This window comes from Bubalus bubalis, chromosome X (assembly GCF_019923935.1).
Source record: "Bubalus bubalis isolate 160015118507 breed Murrah chromosome X, NDDB_SH_1, whole genome shotgun sequence".
NCBI classification, from domain to species: domain Eukaryota; kingdom Metazoa; phylum Chordata; class Mammalia; order Artiodactyla; family Bovidae; genus Bubalus; species Bubalus bubalis.
In genome coordinates, this window is record NC_059181.1 from 130,477,587 (window position 1) to 130,501,734 (window position 24,148).

General features: G+C 39.6%; 1 long non-coding RNA gene and 1 other non-coding gene across 2 annotated transcripts in view; one reads left to right on the forward strand and one right to left on the reverse strand.

Moving 5' to 3' along the window:
• The window catches only part of LOC123465409, a 177,320-nt gene that overhangs the window by 99,493 nt on the left and 53,679 nt on the right, over positions 1–24,148 (reverse strand). Inside the window, exon 2 of the long non-coding RNA XR_006640648.1 lies at positions 11,745–11,927. This is a non-coding gene — a long non-coding RNA (uncharacterized LOC123465409). The remainder of the gene's footprint in view (positions 1–11,744; positions 11,928–24,148) is intronic.
• Positions 12,322–12,394, forward strand: TRNAC-ACA. The gene has a single exon. It is a non-coding gene; the product is annotated as a tRNA-Cys (tRNA).

Here is a 24,148-nt window from a genome sequence, read left to right on the forward strand (position 1 = left end):
TTGTTTTTGACCATTCATTCATTTCCATGGTGATTTAGAATAGCAGCTGAAAGGAAGAAGAAAACAGATTAAAAAAAAAAAAACAAAAACAAAACTGTCCTCTTAAGCAAGAATAGGAGTGAGGACAGAAAGCAGGGAAGTAGACTTACATAAGTATCATTCAGGATATGTAATCCATTATGTTGATAATAATCAAGGCACTTTACTGGCTGCTGCTTCTACTTATGCTAATGATGCCACTATTGAATTGCTATGTTTTGAGGGAAGTAAAATGGTGTATGTTGGACAAGTGCCAGATCTTCAGTGTGATGGATTGTGGATGCATTATAGACTTCAGGCGGGATTTAGAGCATCTTCACATTTAGAGTATATACCCAGCTGGTGACCATCTCATGTTAATACTTTGGAGTTTGGGGTGTACCAAATCCAACCAGGCTAGAGCAAAATTGTGAAATCGGTAACATATCATTGCAGAGTCCCCTATCTTTGCTTCCATATAGCTACGCTACCTTGTGGTATGCCAAAGAACTTAATAATGTGCTCATAATTAGTGTGGTTCCTTAGTGCAGTATTGGAACTAAATATGTCCCACACTCTTGAATTTTCATCATTTGTCCCCTTATAAACATTTCTATCCAGATTTCATTCTCTGTGATTTCCAAAGCAAATGGAGGATATTTCCATAAAAACAGAGAAATGCTACATGGCAACATTTTGATAGGGGTGTTTAATATCTAGCCCAATCATCTTCAACTATTTCTTAATCTCAAAATACTCAAAGAACATTTTATGGATTCGCTAGTACTATGAATGTGGACTGCCAGGTTTAATTGAAAAATTTATAATAATTTTTATGGACTTGGAAATTTTTCTGATGAAAAAATAACACATGATCTTTGTAAAAGGAAAAGGGAGTGGAATGCATAAAGTATAAGGAAAAAGATTATTTATATCTCATCACCTGAAAGTAGCCAATGTTGGCGTATATTCTTCAAAACTACATTGCTTGGATTAAGAAGCATCTGAAACTCACATGAATGCTGTAGAGAGTAAGTAACTTAATAATACAATTAAAGCATCTAGCATGATGCTTGTCACACAGAAGACTTTATATAAAAATAAACAATAGTCTTTCAATTTCACATTTTATGTCTCATTTGATTCCCCATGCCATTGCCCTATTGTAAATGATATCCATAGTGTCACAAACAATGTTTGTGTCATCACAAAATTTATATGCTGAAATTCTTATCCCCAGTGTGATGGCATTTTAGGAGGTGGGGTCTTTGAGAGGTGACTGGGTCATGAGAGCAGAGCCCTCATGAATGGGATTAGTGCCCTTTTAAGAGAGACCCCACAGAGCTCTGTGGTCCTTTCCTCCATCTGAGGACACAGTGAGAAAAGAGCATCTATAAACCAGTAAGCAGGCTCTCTCCAGACACTGAATCTGCCAGCCCCTTGATCTTGGACTTCCCAGCCTACAGAACTGAGAAATAAATGTTTTTGGTTCAAACTAGCCAGTCTATGGTGGTTTTGTTATAGCACTCTGAATGGGCTAAGACAAGCAGTATATTAGCATTATTTTTCTCAAGATAATTCTTATTAGGAATAGAGATTTCCAGGCCCTGAGTACCTGAAAATTTTCTGGTCAGTAGATCTGAGTAGAAAACTGGCATATTATATGTGCCAATAGTTTGACACGTTAATCGGGTGCACGGATTTGAGAAACTACGCTTTATGGATATCACTCAATGAGCATACAAAGGGCATGCCCCAAACCTTCTCCTGAGCATACTGATAAAAATTCAAAACATCTCACTGCAAGATAGGTGTTGGCGGTGATTCTAAGCCATCTTGATGCACAGCCCTGAGAATCTTTGTCCTCCACCACTATGATGTCTTTCTGTTGTATGCTTATGCGCTAGTATGTGCTGTATTATCTTCCGTCCACAAGTTTCAGTTCATGCTTTTTACTAGCAGCCCCAGGAGAGCACATTTACATTCTTGATATCTTTTGTGTCACCTCACATTACTTAGCATAATGTGTTGCACCCAGCCACAGATCAATCAATATTATTGACTCACCAAATGATGAATTTGAAGCAACCAGTCAATACTACATTAGTCCTAAGGGAAAAGAAAATGGAATGCACTTGTTTTGAACAACCTCCATTTGCCCACTGTTGCTTGAACAACCATTTCCCTCTGGGCAGAGTGAGGAACAGCTCCCTCTGTCTTCTTTCTAATTCATCCTTCTCCAGCCCCTCCTGACTATAGTCCATAAGTCTCTGGTGGACGTTTTTTAAAAAATGAATACAGCATGAGTTATTGCCAAAATTCACAGAAATGTGCCTAAAACCTAATCTGGCCTGTTCTTGGTGGCTCTGGTTAATTTACCACAATTCTTTTACTACTCTCTTCTAGAAGCTTGGAAATGATGAAATATCAGAACTTCTTTAAGCTGCCAGTTCCTTTACTATAGTTGTTATCAGTGTGATGGTCAAACTGCCTAGAGTAAAATGTTCACTCTTATCATTGTCGAACTTGGGGCAAGGTTCTTACCTTCTCTATGGGTTGGTTTTCTCATCTATTAAAAAAAAATATGGGGGCACACTATCAGTATCCATCCCACAGTGTTTTGTGAGAATTATATTTTATAATGCTCATAAAGAAATTAGCACCATGACGGACACATGATAATCACTCTGCAAATGTTAAGAGAGGACAAAGTTATTAATAACAGTGTCAGCACTCTGAGAAGAAATAGGCCAGTGTCAGGACCATGGGAACCAAGAACTCATGCACGGCTGTTCTGACAACAGAGGTCAGAATGGGGAGCAGGTACTAAATCTGAGGCACTGAGCACTGAATGGGGAACCTGATAAAAAGGTGAGGGCCTGGATTTGCCATGAGTTTCTTACATACTTTCAGCATGGACCCACTGGTGCAAGCTGTAAGTGATTACTCCAGCTATGTGGAAGTGTTTCCTTCCCAGGATGTTTTGGAAGAAATTCTGGATTGCTGGTATTTAACTGATTAAAAAAACACTGACCTGATTTGATTTTTTTACTCCCAAAGTAGCAAACTGTACATTAAGTGGCTAATTAGCTTTCCCTGTGTGGATGTAAAAGGAGAGAAGGCAGCTACAATAAAACAATAGTGGCAGAACCACAGGGATTGAATCTTCCCCACCACTGGGGTCAATGCCACTTTGTAGCATCTCTGTTGACAACAGCTCTGTTATAGTCTGAAATGAGTAATGTCAACCATGGATCCTCCAGGTTGTATCCCTACACTCTCGAGAGCACATAGATCCCCACTTCCATCTTTGAAAGCATTGTGAAGAAGGATGTGTTAAGTGACCTTATTGTGGTCATGATTTCACAAAATACACATGTATCAAATCATCACATTGTACACCTTAAATTTATACAATGTTATATGTCAGTTATACCTCAATAAATTTGGAAGTAAAGAACTGTATAGTAGGTAGTGCATGGGCCTCTCAGCCCCAAGGACCACTTTTCCCCTCAGGCTGGAACAGAACCTACTTTTCTGTGGGAATTTGAGAACTTACATTTTCTCCCTTTTTTACTCAGGAAGCAAAAATATTGAAGAACACTGTAAATGTTGGAAACAACATTGCAGTGCGAATCTCTTGCCCTGAATAGCAGACTTTTGTGACCCTGACCACCCACTGTTGTCCATGCTACAGTTCCAGAATCACAGCCCAGGAAGCATTCTGGACAATTGTATTATCTTTCCCCTAGGCAGAACGTTTTCTCTGTTACTGTCTTGCTGCCCCAGTCATGTGGATTAGACTAGACTCTCTTCACCTCTCTGCAGGAACAGGCACTGGGAATCTTGTAGCTCCATTAATAATTTATCCTCATCCTATTTCTCTCCCACTCCTTTCCTCACTGCTGCCAACATACACTAAAAATTTTCTCCATGATGTTACTTATGCTATTTCCTCCCCCAGAGATGCACTCCCTCCTCCTCACTGCCTCTTCAAATTCTACTCATCTTTCAACACCCAGCTCAACTTCTACCTCACTAATTAAGCCTCTTCTGCCAGTGCTAGCACACATTTGCACATTGCTCTTAATTTCTTCTGAGTTGACATGATAGTGTAAGTCAGTCATTAAGTCAAGTGTTCATTTTTTAAGAAAATGCCTATATGTTACTAGTGGTAACATTTTATATACAAACACAATTCTGGAGTTTGGGGCACGAGCTAAAATATCTGGAAGGGAACTTTATATTCATTACGTCTTTTATATTTCTTACAGCACTTTTCACAGATTCTCTAAACATATAAAGACTTTCACCTCCCTGAAAGTGAAAGTATGCTGAAATTGAAAGTTGCTCAGTCATGTCTGACTCTTTGTGACCCCATGGACTATACAGTCCTTGGAATTCTCCAGGCCAGAATACTGGAGTGGGTAGCCTATCCCTCCACCAGTGGATCTTCCCGACCCAGGAATTGAACCTGGGTCTCCTGCATTGCAGGTGGATTCTTTACCAGCTGAGCTACAAATAGTCAGATTATCTTTGTCCAGTACCTATTAATCTTTGTCTCCTATAAGATTTCTTCTCCTAATAAATTCTAATATTCATTTTATCTCTAATTTTTAAAAAGACGAAAAGCATAAGAGAAGAGGTAATATCACATTTAAGATAAAAGAAAAAATATAAAAGAAAATCAAGTTGCAAACATTCTCTTACTGTGGATGGTGACTGCAGCCATGAAATTAAAAGACGCTTGCTCCTTGGAAGAAAAGCTATGACAAACCTAGACAACATATTAAAAAGCAGAGACATCACTTTGCAGACAAAGGTCCATATAGGCAAAGGTATGGTTTTTCCAGTAGTCATGTATGGATGTGAGAGGTGGACTATAAAGAAAGCTGAGTGCCAAAGAATTGATGCTTTTGAACTGTGATGTTGGAGAAGACTCTTGAGAGTCACTTGAACTGCAAGGAGATCCAACCAGTCAATCCTAAAGGAAATCAGTCCTGAATATTTATTGGAAGGACTGATGCTAAAGCTGAAACTCCAATACTTTGGCTACCTGATGCAAAGAGGCGACTCATTGGGGAAAAAAAAAAAAAAAAAAAAAAAAACCCTGATGCTGTAAAGATTGAGGGCAAGAGGAGAAGAGGATGGCACAGGATGAGATGGTTGGATGGCAATACCGACTCAATGGACATGAGTTTGAGCAAACTCTGGGAAATAGTGAAGGACAGGGAGGCCTGGCACGCTGCAGTCCATGGGGTCGCAGAGAGTCAGATATGGTTTAGCAACTGAACAACAGCAAACTCATTTTCTTTCCAATTTTTAAAAAGAAGAAAAGTATAAGAGAAGAGCCAATATTACATTTAAGACAAAATAATACAAAAATAAAAAAAAAAACAAGTTTTAAACATTCCTTATTACTTCTTTGCCAGCAAAACTGATTCTAGACCAGACTTACCAGTATTACTATTGAACCCTAACCAGAGCAGAACCTGCTGTTCTGATTATGTTTGGCTCAGCAAATGAGATAAAAAGTTATGAATTAGCATCTATTGGGAACTTTCCAGACTCTAAATATTCTATGTGAATTTACTTCTTTAAGCAACAATCCAATGAAGAGAATTTTATTCCCATTTTACAGACAAAGAAAGAGAGACCCAGGTGTAACTTGCTCTTATTTGCAGTAAGTATTTTGCAGAGCCACAATTCAAAACCTGCTCTGGTTTTATTCCAGTCTCCATATTCATAATTATGCTGTGTGTTCTTTCTTTCTCTGGGCTGGCTGAGGGCTTGACTAGATGAATTTACTTTCTGTATCTAATCAGGGCTAGGGAAAGCAAGATCTTAACACAGTTATGTGATGCCAATGTATTTATTAATACCGCTACTTTAATACAGCAGAAAAAGCTACTGTTCATGAGACATCACATATGGCATAAAAATTATGGACTCAGAAGTCAGATAAGCTGGTTCACTAACTCTGCCACTAATTAACTGTGTGATTTAACCTCTTTTAGCTTCAGAATATTTTTTCCCATCTGAAAAATGAGGGAAATGAACTAGGTTATCTGTATTCTAATATTCTATGATTTAAATATCAAAATTATTACTCTAAAATAAAAGAGACAGTTGCATAAGGATCTGCAATTAAACCAAAGAAAAAAATCTGGCTCAATAGATTTAAATATATGTGTTAAGCTAAATTTAGTGTTCCAGCACTCACAGAAAATTTTGTCTTGCAAATTAATACAGAAATTGGTGTGAATGGTAAAGTTTTCCTGTCTTAAAGAGGAAAATATCTCATTATCCTATCACCAAAACAAAGTCCGCAGTGAAAAAGGCCAGAAATGTTATAGGAATCCACATTTACAACTTGAGTAAATGAGGCTATGGTATAGAAAGTAGAGTAACTCCACCTGTCTCAGAAGTTTGAGCTGAGACTGCATCATGAATAAAATATGAGGTCATAATACGCACTCTAGTGTTTCAGCCTTCCTCAGCCTTCCAATAGAAGAAAAGCATTTTGTCTAAACCTCTCTGTGTTGATTCTGGTTGTTTATTTACACTTATTGTGTCTGAACATTTAGACTCTTGGGGAACAAGTTCTTTAGGAAGAAAAAAGTAATTTATAGCCAGGTTTATAGTCAGATGTCTTAAAATATGATTCAATGTGACTTCTTTTGTAGTTTGATACCACAGTAAACCTAAATCACACTGCTTTCTCAGTGGTAAAAATATTAAGTCACAATGTTTTGTTAACTGCTGACCTAATATTTGATGGGGATGAAATGAAGATTGGGGTTCCATAGACAGGAAGAATAACTTTGTCTGCATTTGATTCATGGTTGATTAGAAGTTGGTATAACTACTCAATACCTTTCATTTTCAAGGATCTGAGTTTGAAATTTGTGAATGATGGAAGACTTTAATTGGGCAATTTCATAAAATGTGAATACTACCTAACATTCAAAGGCATATGGAAAGGGAGCCCAGCAGACTTATTTAAATACAAGTTTTGGATATGTTTAAGGGTGATGTGTTTATCATTGTGTGTGTATGCATGAATATAAAAGTAAAAGAGAAAAGGAAGAAGGAGAAGAGGAAAAAGAGAGGGAACCACAAAAATACCATCTACTAGATTCCGTTGCAAAGCATGTTCAATATCAGATTCAGCTTTGGGGCTGTGGCAGATAATTTTTTTTAAATCCCATAGTCAATTACTCGACTTCTTTCTAATATATTTTGTTTGCTAAAATTTTCCTAGGCCCAGGAAATAAATTACAATAGGTCTAAGTCAGTTACGGCAATCCAGTTCCTCTTTCCCAGTGAATGGACTAGTTGGGGACATATGATGCAATTCTGACTAATAGAATACACAAGAGAGTCTGCTGGGAGCTTCAAGAAAAGATTTTCCTCCTCTAGAATTTATTAGCAAGCTTAGATCTATCATGATTCATCTCCTGACTGGGCATATTTTAGCTTTAGCAAAATCCAGCCTTTTGTTTCCATGTGTTCCTTTCTGCTTTGAACATTCTTATATAAGGACATGCTACTTAGAGCTATTTCAGTCACCTAATGACCACAAGGGAAGGACAAAAAAGAATTCCAGAGATGCCTGTCCAGTGCCCTGACATCATTTGTTCTGTTGAATTAATCCTATCATCAACTTCCTCAGGATTTCCGCTTTAGAGAACACTAAATGTTCTTATGGTCAAAACCACTGTTAATCTGTTTTTCTGTCACTTGTGCTATGCATGCATGCTAAGTTGCTCCAGTTGTGTGCTGGTCTCTGTAACCCCATGGACTGTAGCCCGCCAGACTCCTCTGTCCATGGGGATTCTCCAGGCAAGAATACTGGAGTGGGTTGCCATGCTCTCCTCCAGGGGATCTTTTTGACACAGAGATTGAACCCACATCTCTTATGTCTCCTGCTGGAACCACTTCTAAATAGTGGAAATAAAATCAAACAGCCAGAGTCTCTTATACTGGAGAACACATAAACTTCCAAATCTGGCTCTGTTTCCTAACTTATCTCAAACTTCAGTTCACTTCAGTCATTCAGTCGTGTCCGACTCTTTACGATCCCATGGACTGCAGCACGTTAGGCCTCCCTGTCCATCACCAACTCCCACAGTTTACTCAAACTCATGTCCATTAAGTCGGTGATGCCATCCAACCATCTCATCCTCTGTCGTCCCCTTCTCCTCCTGCTTTCAATCTTTCCCAGCATCAGGGTCTTTTCTAACGAGTCAGTTATTCTCATCAGGTGGCTAAAGTATTGGAATTTCAGCTTCAGCATCAGTCCTTCCAATGGATATTCAGGACTGATTTCCTTTAGGATGGACTGGTTGGATCTCCTTGATCCAACTCTCAAGAGTCTACCCAGACTCTTCAAGAGTCTTCTCCAAGAGTCTTCTCCAACATCACATTTCAAAAGCATCAGTTCTTCGATGCTCAGCATTCTTTATAGTCCAACTCTCACATCCATACATGACTACTGGAAAAACCATAGCTTTGACTAGATGGACCTTTGTTGGCAAAGTAATGTCTCTGCTTTTTAATATGCTGTCTAGGTTGGTCATAACTTTTCTTCCAAGGAGCAAGCATCTTTTAGTTTCATGGCTGCGATAACCATCTGCAGTGATTTTGGAGCCCCCCAAAATAAAGCCTGTCACTGTTTCCCCATTACCATGAAGTGATGGCACCAGATGCCATGATCTTAGTTTTCTGAATGTTGAGCTTAAAGTCAACTTTTTCACTCTCTTCTTTCATTTTCATTAAGAGTCTCTTTAGTTCTTCTTCACTTTCTGCCATAAGGGTGGTGTCATCTGCATATCTGAGGTTATCAATATTTCTCCTGGCAATCTTGATCCCAGCTTGTGCTTCATTCATCCTGCCATTTTGCATGATGTACTCTGCATATAAGTTAAATAAGCAGGGTGACAATATACAGCCTTGACATATTTCTTTCCCTATTTGGAACCAGCCTGTTGTTCCATGTCCAGTTCTATCTGTTGCTTCCTGACCTGCATACAGATTTCTCAAACTTCAACTTGGCCTTAAAGTGTTCCTACTCTTTTTTTTTTTCCCTACTCTTGATCATGTCATCCTCTGTCTTTCCAGACCAGCCCCAAGTACTGATCACACACGGTGGCACTTGACTATACAGAGAGGTGTGTTTTTATTTCTGTCTTTAAAATCTATGTCACATTTCCAAAAAGACTGTGGACACTCTTTGGTGGACACACTGTGGCAATGTTTGGCTTTTATACCCAACACAGCATCTAGTTAGGAGAGTAAAGTTTCTACTTGTTGAATTGACTTATAGTCCTTTTCTCTGTCTTATTCATGCTACAGATGCTGAAACTCAATTTTTTCCTTCAAGATGGCTGCTAGTGGGAACATGATCTTTTTCCATCAGGTTCTAGAGGGAGAGTCTTCCACTCCATTTCCCATTCCCTTTCATGTAAATAGATGTTAAATGAATAAGAGCATCACAACTGAAAGTATTTTTATTATCTCAGGCCTCTGATTTTTCAAAGTGAATCTGTCATTTTTGTACCTCATGTCATTTTTGTATATAACAGCCCAAGCAGCTTTAGAATGTCATCAAAGAAGGGGTATATCAGTGGATATTTTTGTGATCCAAACAATGGTAGAACAACAATGCCAAGTCAATTTAAAAGTCTTGAATAAACTCAATGTTACTATTATAAAAATAATAGCAGAGCCCTGAGGATTATGAAGACATCATTTTGAGTAGTTGTTTGTACTTTTCCTTGGTGTTAGGCCATAGGTTAATTAAGCAATCATGCAAGTAAAAATAAGTAAAATAAGAAATACATACACAGCTTCTACAGATCACAACACTCTCAAGAGTCAAACAAAATATGAAGTCAGAATTGAGCATTTAGTCTCCTGGTTGACTCATACAAATTTAATTTCCTTAAAAACATCCAAGTTTTACAACTACATAGTGAAAGAAAGTGTTAGTTGCTTGGTCATGTATGACCGCTTTGCAACCCCATGAACTATAGCCCGCTAGGTTCCTCTGTCCATGGGATTTTCCAGGCAAAAATATTGGAATGGGTTGCCATTCCCTTCTCCAGGGGATATATCTTCCCAACCCAGAGATTGAACCTGGGTCTCCTGCATTGCAGGCAGATTCTTTACCATCTGAGCCACCAGGGAATCCTGGTTTTGCAACTATATAGATGAACCAAATCTATATCTTCAATTGAAACACTGAATTCCTGGCTTCCCACATAAGTACGTCTTCTGGTTTTCTATTTCTATTACTATAAATCAGGTACAAGTTTCTCCTCCAAATCATCAGCAAACTCAAGTGGACTCATTTGAAAAATGATGTATCATTCTCACCAATAGATGGCTTGAGTCCATGACTTCTAAAGGCCTTCATTTTACTTGTGATTCTTTCCTATCCATTCCATTCCTTTCACAGTGGTCATTATATTTTATGTGAAAGAGTCAAAGATAATGTCTTTCTTTGAGCAATTCTAAGATGAATGTCAGGAAAAACAGGCAATTAGAATTTTAGCACCTGCACAATTCAATTCCAAAGCACTTTAAACAACAGTGCTAAATTCACTATACAAAAGCAAATGTTTATCTTAAATATGGTTTAATCCTCTTTTCCAGGAAGCTTACATAACAAAAAATACAGCTGGAGGCTATAGTGACCCATTTATAACCATAGTTGGATTTGTTACCAGGGAACCTGTCAAAATCAGCTTAGTTTGTTTGAATGGCTCATTCTGGCTCTCTGTGCCTTTCTTCTCATTTGATTTTAGGAGCTCAAACTGGTTTAGTGATGCCAGCTAGGGGAAATGGTTTTCTTTGACTTTGCCAACTCGGCAGGACTAGAATAAATGGAATAAATGGCTATCCACATATTGCAGTGTTTCAGGGGTTGTTCATTTGTTTCTTCCTCTCCACAGTGTTCTCTTTACCAGGAGGGATGGCTTTAGATTCTCTCCCCAAACTTGTCGCTCTGGGATAAAACAAATCATATGATAGGCTACATATGATATGCAAACAGGGCTTCCTTAATGGCTCAGATGGTAAACAACCTGCCTGCAATGCAGAAGATCCAGGTTTGATCCCTGGGTCAGCAAGATCCCCTGGAAGGGAACAGCTACCAACTCCAGTGTTCCTGCCTGGAGAATTCCATGGACAGAGGAGCCTGGTGGGCTACAGTCCATGGGATTGCAAAGAGTCAAACATGACTTATATCTTTCTTTTAGGGAATAAGTCAATGTGCTAGACTGAGTATATGTGACTAGCAGAAAGTAAAAGAGGGAAAGTTAGTGTAAAATAATCAAATGCCAGTAACCAAGCAAATGTAAGTAGCCACATTTTGCTCCCTGCTTAGAAGGAGGAAAGGGTGGAGTCAAATTAGCCATGGCAAATACTGCTTTCATCTTTGTTCTTCAAAATTGGTATCCTTACACTCCTTGTTCATGATTCATTCTCTTATTTATTAAACAGGGCCTCCAGTGACAACCTGCTATATTAGTTTTCTATTGCTGGCTATAAATTATCACAAATTTATAGGCTAAAAACAACTTTCATTTTATAGCCCCGTTCCGTATGTGAGAGGTTCAGGCAGATTTGACCAGGTTCTCTATTCTGGGTCTCACAAGGCTGAAATCAAGGTGTATTGATCTGAATGGGCTCTTTCCTCAGATGTATGGGGAAAAACTCACCTCCAGGCTCATTTAGATTATTAACAGAATCCTGTCCCTTATGGTTGTGGACTAAAGTTTCCATTTTCTTGAAGCCTCGCATGGGATGGTGATCCTCTCACATGCTCCTCTCCATTTCAAAACCAGCAGTAACATGTACTTGGAACCTCTGGCTTCCTCTTCAGCTATCAGCTTGAAAAGAGTCTGTTTATAAGAGGAGACATCATGTTATTAGGTTAGACATCCATATAATCTCCCTTTTGCTATATAATTTGCAAAGCATACAAATTTGTACATTCTACATGAGCCAGGGGGCAACATCAGGAAACTCTCTGATATTGCTAATGAGAATGCTGTAGAATATGGTAGCTTTGGAAAACCAAGAAACTGGAAAAACTTGGCAGTTTCCTACAAAACCAAACATAAACTTATCATTCGATTCAGAAATAATATCCCTAGGTATTACTCACCTGATTTGAAAACTTATATCCAGAGAAAACCTCTACACGAATGTTTCCAGCAGGTTTATTAGTAATTACCAAATTCTGACAGAAACCAAGATGTGCTCCAATAGGTAAATAATAAGCAAACTGTGACTTTCCTGGTGGCTCAGATGGTAAAGCGTCTGCCTACAATGCAGGAGACCCAGGTTCGATCCCTGGGTCAGGAAGATCCTCTGGAGAAGGAAATGGCAACCCACTCCAGTACTGTTGCCTGGAAAATCCCATGGGCCCATACAATGAAATTCTACTTAGTGATAAGCAGGAATGTACTATCAATCCACACAACAATATGAATGGGCATTAAATGTATATTGCCAAGTGAAAGAAGCCTGTCTGAAGAGGCTCATACTGTTTAACTTCATTTGAATGACATTCTGGACAGTAAACACATCAGTGGTCCTCAGGGGTTTATGCAGGAATGACAGTCAATAACATGGTAAAACTATTCTGAATAGTCCTTTAATGGTAGATATATGACACTATGCATTTGTCAAAACCCATAGAATTTTACAACACAAAAAGTGAACCTTAATGTAGACAAATCTTAAAAAGAATTTAAGAGGGTAAGAATACAAGGAAGGACTCACACTCTGATCAGAGAATCTAACTGTATTATAAATATGATATAACTTCACTGAAGGGGGTGGGGGGGCAAAGTGCTAACCTAAGTTACTTTGAAAATGAGTAAAGTATGTAAGACTAAAAGCAAAGGGGGGAGGCGGTCCTAAGATGGCAGAGGAATAGGATGGGGAGAAAACTTTCTCCCCCACAAATTCATTGAAAGAACATTTGAATGCTGAGCAAACTCCACAAAACAACTTCTGAATGCTGGCAGAGGACACCAGGCACCCAGAAAGGCAGCCTATTGTCTTTGAATGGAGGTAGGAAAAAATATAAAAGATAAAAAGAGAGACAAAAGAGTTAGGGATGGAGATCCTTCCCAGGAGGGAGTTGTAAAAGAAGAGGTTTCCAAACATCAGGAAACCCTTTCACTGGCAGGTCTGTGGGGAGTTTTGGAATCTCAGAGGGCAATATAACCGGGAGGAAAAATAAATAAATAAATAAATAAAACCCACAGATTACATGCCTAATGGCAACTCCATTATTGGAGTAGTAGCCCAGACTCCACCCAGTCTGGGTGGAGAAGTAGCCCAGACACTTGCATCCGCCACCAGCAAGTGGGGGCTGAACAGGGAGGCATGGGCTGCATTGCTTAGGGTAAGGACCAGGCCTGAATGCCCTGAGAGCAATCTGAGGGAGCTAACGTGAGATAGCAACCCAAACTGTGGGATAGCCAGAGAGAGAGAAGAAAAAGAGAGAGAAACAGAGAAATTTCCCACAAAAAGCCCTAACCTAAGGCATTGCCAGGCCACTCACAGAACAAAGGACTGAGCGAATACCAGAGGAGAGCTAGCCGGCAGCGGACCGGCCCATCCCCCACCAGAGGCAGGGAGGTAGGCGGGCAACAGCCAGAGTCGGAAAGCGGCAATCTCGGCCCCAGAGACGGCATCCTCTACCAAACTGTGAGCAGGCTCCCAGTTGCTAACCAAGTCTTCATGGGATCCTAGATGGTTGACATCCACCAGGAGGGTCACAGCCAGAGATTAGCTCCCCAGAAGAGACACACAGCACACCTGAGATGGCGCCCTTGCTGCACACTCAGGAAACCTAGTGGCTGGGACTGGGGAGGCAATAAGACACACCGCACCTGGGGAGTGTGCGCTCACCAAGCACCTGGTCGCCTAAGCTGCTCAGACCTGGAAAGGGCACAAAACGCAGGCCCAACTGAGTCTGCACCTTTGTGGAGTACCTGAGAACCTGAACCTGAGCGGCTTAGACCTGGGAAATGCACACAACCCAGGGCCTGCTTTAGACAGTTCCCCTGCAGAGCAACCTGGAGCCTGAGCAGTGTAGACTAAGAAAGCACACACACCATGAGCAGGGGCAAATCCAGTGTGGCCAAGACACTGTGAGCACTCCCCACACATGCCAGTGGTATTTGTTTGCAGTGTTCCTCCCTCCCCACAGCAGCATTGAACAAGTGAGCCTAAATAAGTGACCACCTTTGCCCCCTTGTGTCAGGGTGGAAATTAGACACTGAAGAGACTTGCAAACAGAAGAAGCCAAAATAAACAGAGGGAACCACTTTGGAAGTGACAGGTGCAACAGATTAAAACCTTGTAGTTAGCATCGACTACATTGGAAGGGGCCTATAGATCTTGAGAAGTATAAGCTGGAACAAGGAACTATCTGAAACTAAACTGACCCCCACACTGCCAGCAACAGCTCCAGAGAAAGTCCTAGATATATTTTTACTATTATCATTTAAATTTTTTTTTTAAATTTTAAGTCCTCTATTACTCCTTTAATTTTCATTTTATAACCTACTATTACCTTGCAAAAAAAAGACCCTATTTTTAAAGCAAACTTCATATATATTTTATAATTTTTGTGATTTTGTTTTGTTTTCTTAATATTGTATTTTTGAGAGTCCACCTCTATGCTAGAATTTTAATCTTTGCTTTTGGGTATTTGTTATCAGTTTTGTACCTTTAAGAATTAAATCTGCAGTGCCCATTTTTACTTAGGAGTGTGATTACGGGCTTGATTGCCCTCTCCCCCTTCTGACTCTCCTTTTTCTCCCCTAGGTCACCTCTATCTCCTCCCTCCCCCTTCTCTTCTCTACGCAACTCTGTTAATCTCTTTGGGTATTCTGGGCTGTGGAGAACACTTAGGGAACTGATGACTGGCTAGATCTGTCTCTAACTCCTTTTGACCACCCCCCCTTCTCCTCCTGGTTACCTCTATCTCTACCTCACTCTTCTCTTCTCTATGCAACTCCATTAACCTTTCTGGGTGTTCCAGGCTGTGGAGAGCACATAGGGATTTGATTACTGGCTAGATTGCTCTCACCCCTTTTGATTCCCCCTTTTCTCCTCCTGGTCACCTCTATCTCTCTCCTTCCTCTTCTCTTCTCCATGTAACTCAGCAAACCTTTCTGGGTGAAGACACAAATAGATGGAGAAATATACCATATTCATGGATTGGAAGAATCAATATAGTGAAAATGAGTATATTACCCAAAGCAATCTATAGATTCAATGCAATCTGTATCAGGCTACCAATGGTATTTTTCAGAGAACTAGAACAAATAATTTCACAATTTGTATGGAAATACAAAAAAAAAACTCAAATAGCCAAAGCAATCTTGAGAAAGAAGAATGGAACTGGAGGAATCAACCTGCCTGACTTCAGACTATACTGCAAACCTACAGTCATCAAGACAGTATGTTACTGGCACAAAGACAGAAATATAGATCACTGGAACAAAATAGAAAGCCCAGAGACAAATCCACACACCTATGGACACCTTATCTTTGACAAAGGAGGCAAGAATATACAATGGAGAAAAGACAATCTCTTTAACAAGTGGTGCTGGGAAAACTAGTCAACCACTTGTAAAAGAATGAAACCAGAACACTTTCTAACACCATACACAAAAATAAACTCAAAATGGATTAAAGATCTAAAAGTTTAAGACCAGAAACTATAAAACTCCTAGAGGAAAACAGGCAAAACACTCTCTGACATAAATCACAGCAGGATCCTCTATGACCCACCTCCCAGAGTAATGGAAGTAAAAGCAAAAATAAGCAAATGGGACCTAATTAAACTTAAAAGCTTTTGCACAATGAAGGAAACTATAAGCAAGGTGAAAAGACAGCCTGCAGAATGAGGGAAAATAATAGCAACCAAAGCAACGGACAAAGAATTAATCTCAAAAATATACAGGCAACTCCTGCAGCTCAATTCCAGAAAAATAAAAGACCCAGTCAAAAAATGGGCCAAAGAACTAAACAGATATTTCTCCTAAGAAGACCTACAGATGGCTAACAAATGCATGAAAAGATGCTCAACATCACTCATTATCAGAGAATTGCAAATCACAACCACAGTGAGGTACTATCTCATGCCAGTCAGAATGGCTGCTATCCAAAAGTCTACAAGCAATAAATGCTCGAGAGGGTGTGGAAAAAGGGAACCCTCTTACACTCTTGGTGGGAATGCAATCTAGTACAACCACTATGGAAAACAGTGTGGAGATTCCTTAAAAACTAGAAATAGAACTGCCATATGACCTAGCAATCCCACTGCTGGGCATATACACCAAGGAAATCAGAATTGAAAGAGACACGTGTACTCCAATGCTCATCACAGCAGTGTTTATAATCACCAGGACATGGAAGCAACATAGATGTCCATTGGCAGATGAATGGATAAGAAAGCTGTGGTACATAATACACAATGGAATATTACTCAGCTATTAAAAAGAATGCATTTGAATCAGTTCTAATGAGGTGGATGATATTGGAGCCTATTATACAGAGTGAAGTAAGCCAGAAAGAAAAACACCAATACAGTATACTAATGCATATATATGGAATTTAGAAAGATGGTAACGATGACCCTGTATGTGAGACAGAAAAAGAGACACAGATGTATAGAACAGTCTTTTGGACTCCGTGGGAGAAGACAAGGATGGGATGATTTGAGAGAATAGCATTGAAGCATGTATATTATCATATGTGAAACAGATCACCAGTCCAGGATCGATGCATGAGACAGGGTGCTAAGGGCTGGTGCACTGGGCTGACCCTGAGGGATGGGATGGAGAGGGGGGTGGGAGGGGGTTCAGGATGGGGAACACATGTACACCGATGGCTGATCCATGTCAATATATGGCAAAAACGACTACAATATTGTAAAGTAATTAGCCTCCAATTAAAATTTTTTAAAAAAAGCAAAGGGAACTGTATATGACCACTGTACTCTACTCAGTATAGCTTTATCCCCTGTGGGTAAAGACTAGCAATTTTGATAGTGTTATACTGCAGATTGAATGATTAGGTAAAAGGATGGTGGGTAGCAAGAACTAGGTTCCTCACTGTTGTAGGAGTTTCCAGATAAGCAATAGGAAGAGGCTAGAATGATGTATGTGGTAATGAATTAGAGTTAGAGATATCGATATGAAATCACATGTAGTTTAATACAGATAAAGAAAAGTACACATAGAAATATTTATACTTATGTTTATATATACAGCATGGTGTACACACATTTATTTCCTTGCAATGGTAGCAAAGAGGACCTATAAGCAATTAACCCCAGTAGCAACGAGCATAGCTAGCATCAAGACTTTGGTTTCCATGGAAGTAAGTAAAGACCAACCAAATGAGAACTGGCAGAGGTTATTTATTTAGAGCTTGCTAGGGAGTCAACCCCATCACTTGCCTTTTGGCAGAGGCTCAAAGGCGGGCAGAGGAGTAGGAATGATTTATAGTAGAAAAAGGGAAAGCTTCAGCTGTGCCCTAACTGGAGGCTGTTGTCACGGGGAAGATATATACAGGCAGCCTAACCAGAAGTACATGTGATTAGTTAACTGTGCATAACCACAGTTTGTTCTCTCTGGATGTTTCTAAGCTGGCAACATGGAAAAAAATTACAGAAGCTGTCAGTTATTAACTGAGCCCTGGCCATTTTTCAGCCCATCTTTACAGGGGTTATTATGGCTTCCTGAGCTGGTTTCTAGAGATAGTGGTCTGACTTCCTACAAGTCTAACTTGTAGATAGGCTGGCTTCTGGGCTGGTTACTATAGATAATGCGTTGTTTTGGGGGGCTTGTTGGGACAGGTCAGAGTTCCATTTTTATATATGGTGTGGTATCATCTCTTGGTATATGCTTATTCACTCAGTCATGTCCAACTCTTTGCAACCCCATGGACTGCAGCCCACCAGGCTCCTCTGTCCATGGGATTCTCCAGGCAAGAATACTGGAGTGGGTTCCCATTTCCTCCTCCAGGGGACCTTCCTGACCCAGGATTGAACTCATGTCTCCTGTGTCTCCTGCATTAGCAGGTGGGTTCTTTACCTGCTGAGCCATTTGGGAAGCCCATCTCTTCATATACTAAGTCATTAATTTTCAATACCATTCTGTAATAAAAAGAACTAAAGCTCCTTGGGCTGACAACTGATTACAGGACTGGGGCAAGAAATACAGAAAACAAACCTGGAGCATATTCTAGTGCTAGAAACTAAGGGAATGCTGAGGAGGATGAAGAGAAGGAGGAGGACGATGAAGATGATAATAATAATCCCATAATGATGGTAATGTGTCAAAGGGACACAGCCAAGTTGTAGCAGTGTCCAATGGCTAAAGCTGAAAGAATTTGAGCAAAAATTTGATAAAAATAAGTATTAAAATAGATATCCATGAGTCTATTCTGATATAAATTATTGAATAGACAAGTAAGTGAGAAGAATGGACAAAATGTACACTCAAAATTTGAAATGATTTCAGCATATACTCTTTTCCAAGGTGATGAAACATAATTCCCCACTCAAGTGTGGGTTGCACATAGTGACTTCCTTCCTCAGAGTATAGAATGGAAAGGGGCAGAGAAAGGAGAAAAACCTCACAATGAAGAAACCTGACAAATGGTACTTCACCCAGCTGATCAAGGTTGACATCAACAGTCATAAAGTATGTTGATAATATGTACCCTTGATATGATCTGATAAGAATAGCAATTTTCCTCTGTTTTATCACCAAAACATATGACTTCATGCTAATCATAAGAATAAAAATGGACAAATGCCAATTAAACAAATTCTACAAAATACCTGACTGATATTCCTCAAAACTGGGCAGGTCACCAAAAGCAAGAAAAGTCTGAGAAACTGTCACAACAAAGAAGACCTTAAGGAGACCTGATGACTAAATGCAATGTGAGATCCTGGATAGGAGCCTGTCTTGAGAAAAGGGACATTAGATAAAATCTAAGAAATTTAAGGACTTTAGTTAATAATAATGCATCAGTGTTGGTTTTATGAGTAATGATAAACATACTATACTAATGTAAGATGTTAACAATTAAGGGATACTGGGCGTGGGATATATGAGAACTCTCAGTACTGTATTAACAATTTTTCTGTAAGTTGAAAGCTATTCTAAAATAAAAAGTTTATTTAAAGCACACACTGTGGGCTATATTGAGAGGATAAACAAAATAGCTTGCTGTGCTCTAGAGTGCTACCTCTGATATAACATGATCCCTGAGGAAGCAGGAACTTGGTTGGATTTCTCCGGGGTCAGCAGGAGCTTAGATACTACAGAGTGGGTCTACTGAATACCTGAGGCAGGGGAGATGAATAAAGCCCTTTGGGAGGGACCCCACTCACTGCTGAGGTGAGACTGAGCAGTACACAGAGTGGGAGAGGGTGGGGAAACTACTTCTAAAGCAGTTCAGATGTGACCAGAAGCTGCCTTTGGAGCCTTATGGAGTAGATTTTGTGTGTCCTGGTCAATGTGGAATTGTACCTTGCAAGGGACTACATCTGACAGATAGTACTTGGAGCTTTGCAAACAAAAATTTTAAATATTAGTTTTTTAGTTAAAATGCCACAGAATAAAAGAAGATGGATTGAGGGAGTCTATTCTCAGCCTATGCAGCCACAGTGTCCCCTTTGAGGGTGTAGCTCAGTGGTAGAGCTCATGCTTAGCATGTGTGAGGCCCCATGTTCAATACCCAGCATCTCCAACTGGAACTTCTGTGGAGGAGGAAATGGCAACTCACTCCAGTATTCTTGCCTGGAGAATCCCATGGACAGAGGAGCCTGGTGGGTTATTAAGAGTCGGACATGACTGAAGCGACTTAACATTCCCACATTGGCATGAACTGTGTGTGTATGTATATAAAATACATACACATGTGTGTATGTATATATACATATATATATATATATACACACACATATATATATAATCAAGTATGTGTGTATGTATGTGTATATATATATATATATATATATAATCAAGACTATATATATGGGTATATAGAATCAAGAGAGGGGTGTGTGTGTGTGTGTGTGTGTATACACAGAGGTATCTATCTATCTATCTAGATAGATAGATCTACATCTTTGCCTTGATTAATAATTTGAGGATAAAAATGATAATGCAGGATAAATTATTTTTGTGAACCAGAAAGAATGCACAGTTCTTAGGAAATTTTTTTTTTCTGAGATACACTCAGGATAAGTGCCTAGTGGAGAAACAGATACAGTGAGGGGAAGGAGGAGAGACCTGGTAGAAGAAAATTAATCAACTTCACCTTTGGGGGATTAAGTCCTCCTTAGAGAAATCAGTCTCATAAAACACGGTCTAGGGGAAAGCCCAGCATAAACCTCTGGTCTGATTTTTTCATTTGCACTCTGGGCTGATAGCCAGATTGTTTTAAATCAATTGGCTATGGATTGAAGTGGGATTGGGCTTGTGGATTGTTGGAGACCAATAGGAAGGGTTTTATTATTCCATAACTCAGAGCACCTTTGTACAGTGCTTTATGATTATCTTTTTTTGGAAAAAAGTCCATTTCATATACATTATTTCACTTTGATTTTGAAATTTACATTTGTAAGACATAGAAAAAAACTTTTATGACATTCATTACATAAAGGAAAACTGAGAAGGGAGAGATTTAGTAATTAGTCTAAGGTAACACAAACAGAAAGCTATAAACATAGACTTTAACTCAGGTTTCTTGACGCTCCAGCCCAGAACTCTGCTATGCTGCTTTTTATACATGTCCTAGGGCCTGAATCTAACTGGTTTCACCCACATTCCAAGCTATCTTAAAGTTTCAGAGAAGATTTTGGGTGAATACATAATGCAGCCAGCAGTGATCCTCTATGTAATTGGAGCTGAAATAGAGAAATCATCTAGGCTATAGGCTGGAAATGACACCTGATTGTTTCCTCCTGTCAGTGCTTCCTGTTACTTGAAGAAGCTCATAGCATCTCTGTCTACTGAGACCACTTTGGGGGCACTGGCTGACAATTTGTCACAAGGACCTGGGTATGATGCACTTTCAACCAGAAATGTCAGTGAGAGCTGCAGCATAAGCTAAGTCAGCTCTCAGATTCCAAACCAGGAGATGTGGCATGAGAAAGACTTCACCAAACCAGGATAATCAGTTCAGTGTTTGACTATGTAATCAATTAGACACCAGTGATCTGGCCTTGAGAACATCCATGGATTTTTGTTTAATGTATCCCTATCATTTAAACGGACATTTTGTATCATGGAAAGTCAGGGTAAGGAGATAATGAGGGGAGGCACAGTCCCTGTAACTGGAGGGAGCACAAATCACTAGAGAACTCTTGTCAAAGGAGGGTAATGATGGCTGAATACAATAAGAGAGAAGGGCATCAACTCCAGCACTTAAAGCAAAACAACATTTTTTAAAAATATCCAAGTCTGAAGTGACTGATTTTATCACTATTGTTATATATTATTTAGTTCCAGATATTACAAATGTCTAATGTGGCTATCCAACAGCAAGGTTGACTAACCACCCAAATGATTTGATTTATTTAAAACTGCATTCAAAAGGAAATAGTTGAACAGCAACATTTAAGGGGTTTTCAGTTTTTAACCATTTTGGCATCATTTAAGATATCCAGTGTGGTAATACTTAAAAATTCATGTGATTCTGGCTTGTGGAATTATTGGTGATTTTTTAAAATCTTCTTTTGGCTATTTGTGTTTTATAATTTTGGTCAATGAAAATATATTACTTATGTAACTTTTTTAAATGTAAAAAATAATGTAACCACCTTTTTGAATTATAGATCAGAAGATTTAGAAAAACTTAAAGGTTCCAAGAGATCCTCTGCTTCATCCCTGTCTTCTAGAGTGTCAAGTCAAATTTACTAAAGAGGTGGCCCTTGGGCTTACAAAGGATTTCATTGCTTAAAACACTTTTTTTTTAATCAATGAGGCAATGAAGACCTAGGGCAGATAAATACTTTGCTCCCAGGCACATATATACTTGGTGGCAGAGACTAAGATGGACCACTAAAATGTGAAACCACTGCCACTTCCTCTTTTTCCTATCTTCCTGCCTTGGCAAAACATTTACTGCCAACTTCCTATTACACCACCTTCTTCAGGGTCCATGTTTGAGTGTTAGGTAGTTAGAATGGGAAACAGGAGTCCAAAATGGTGGTGGCTAAAAGACAAGGAAGGGAAAAGCCCGTGAAAATAGAACAAAGGAAGGTCCGAGGACCAGAAGACTTCAGGTAGAACAAGCAGCACTTCTGGCTAGCCCAATTTGCATAGGGCAGGCCCAGGGGGAGGGAAAAACATATAAAAAGAGGAGCCAAAGGGCTCTCTCTCCCCACCCCCACCCCCCCCACCCCCACACGCTGGGACATTCTTCTCTTCGAGTCTTTGGGTCAATACGCCCTCATGCCTCGAGGATGGATTTTCCTGCTATTATCTAAATAAAATAGAGCTGTAACACGGAGCTATAACACTGATTTGTCTAAGAGCTATAACATGGTCCATTTGAGACCTGAGAGCTATAACACGGTCTGTCCAAGACCCGAGAGCTGTGACATGTCGAGGGCTTTAATGTCTGTCACTCCAAATCTTTGTAGTGATGAGACAGAACTGAGGAGCATACACTCACCTGACGTGAGGAAATATGCTATAGAAAGTGAAAATACTATAGCCCTTGGAACACACTGTTTAGAAAAGTTTCTATGTATCAGCCACTCAGCCATATCTGTATACATAAGCAGCTTATATCACATGCAAATACAAAGGCATCATGTCTCACACACACACACACACACACACACACACACACACACTGACTGAAAGATTGCTCTCATTATTCTGTCACAATATCTGAAATCTCCATCCTGTTATGCTTGAAGAGCCATAGATGCAATATTCAGTCATCCATAAGAAATTTATTGAGAACAAACCATATGATAGGAATTACTAGGATATGAAGATTCAGACATGAACAGACTTTGGCTCTTCTCCTTGAGGAACTGACATAGTAACTGAAGAAAACCAAGTAAAAAGACTATTAAACATCATAATAGAGAAATAAGTCCTACAAGGAAGCAGAGTCAAGGAACCTAACTCTTCAGAGGATACTCATGGAAGGCTTCTTGGGGAAGTGACATCTAAGTTATATTTTAGTGGATAAAGAAGCAGGTAGAGTGGAGAAAGTTGGGAGAGGCATCCTTAACAAAGGAAAAATGTAAAGGCTCAGACGTACTAGAACACATGGTTCACTGAAGTGCCGAAAGTAGTTCACCACAGCTAAGGAAAGGCATGACATAATGTAATAATGACAGATATCTGAGGATGGAAAGGTAAAGAGGAATCAAGTTAGAAAAGGCATTCTGGACCATGTTAAAGAGTCTGCACTCTCTCTAAAACTGTCTATAGTCACTGAATGATTTTAAACAGAATGATGCATTAGAATTGGGTTCACAGTATTACGTTATCTGAAAGGGTCTTCATGTTAGCATATGTGATTTCTAATGAAGAGCTAGTCACTAAGGGAATGAGAACAGAATTAGGGACAGTGGCAGGTCCAGGTCCCTTACACTGAATACTAACCAGGATTGAGTAATGGGAAATCCCTTTTATCTTTGGACTTTGGAATACACAGGCTCCTGTCTTTGGAATAGAACTCATTCCTCCTATAGGTATATACTCCCTGTGTCCTGTCACTGAAACTGAGCAGGACCCTATGGGGCTTCTGGGCAAAAAAGTTTTTATGTGTCTCCCATTTCTTTTTTTGAATGAAATAAGCTTCATCTGGCCTCCAGGACCTTCCCTGAGATCCAAATGGCAGGTTCAAACAGTTGCTAATTAGAGAAGGGAAGGACAATCAAGAAACAATAGTGGAGCCTTGGGGCAGGGTTCTGGTTCCTCCTCTAGAGATATACATAATGATAACTTTCAGCTCTTTTGCAGAACTAAAACCCACAGGAAATGGAAGGTGTTAACTACTTGATGAAGCATTCTTCCCAGAGGGATTTTCCAGACAAGAATAC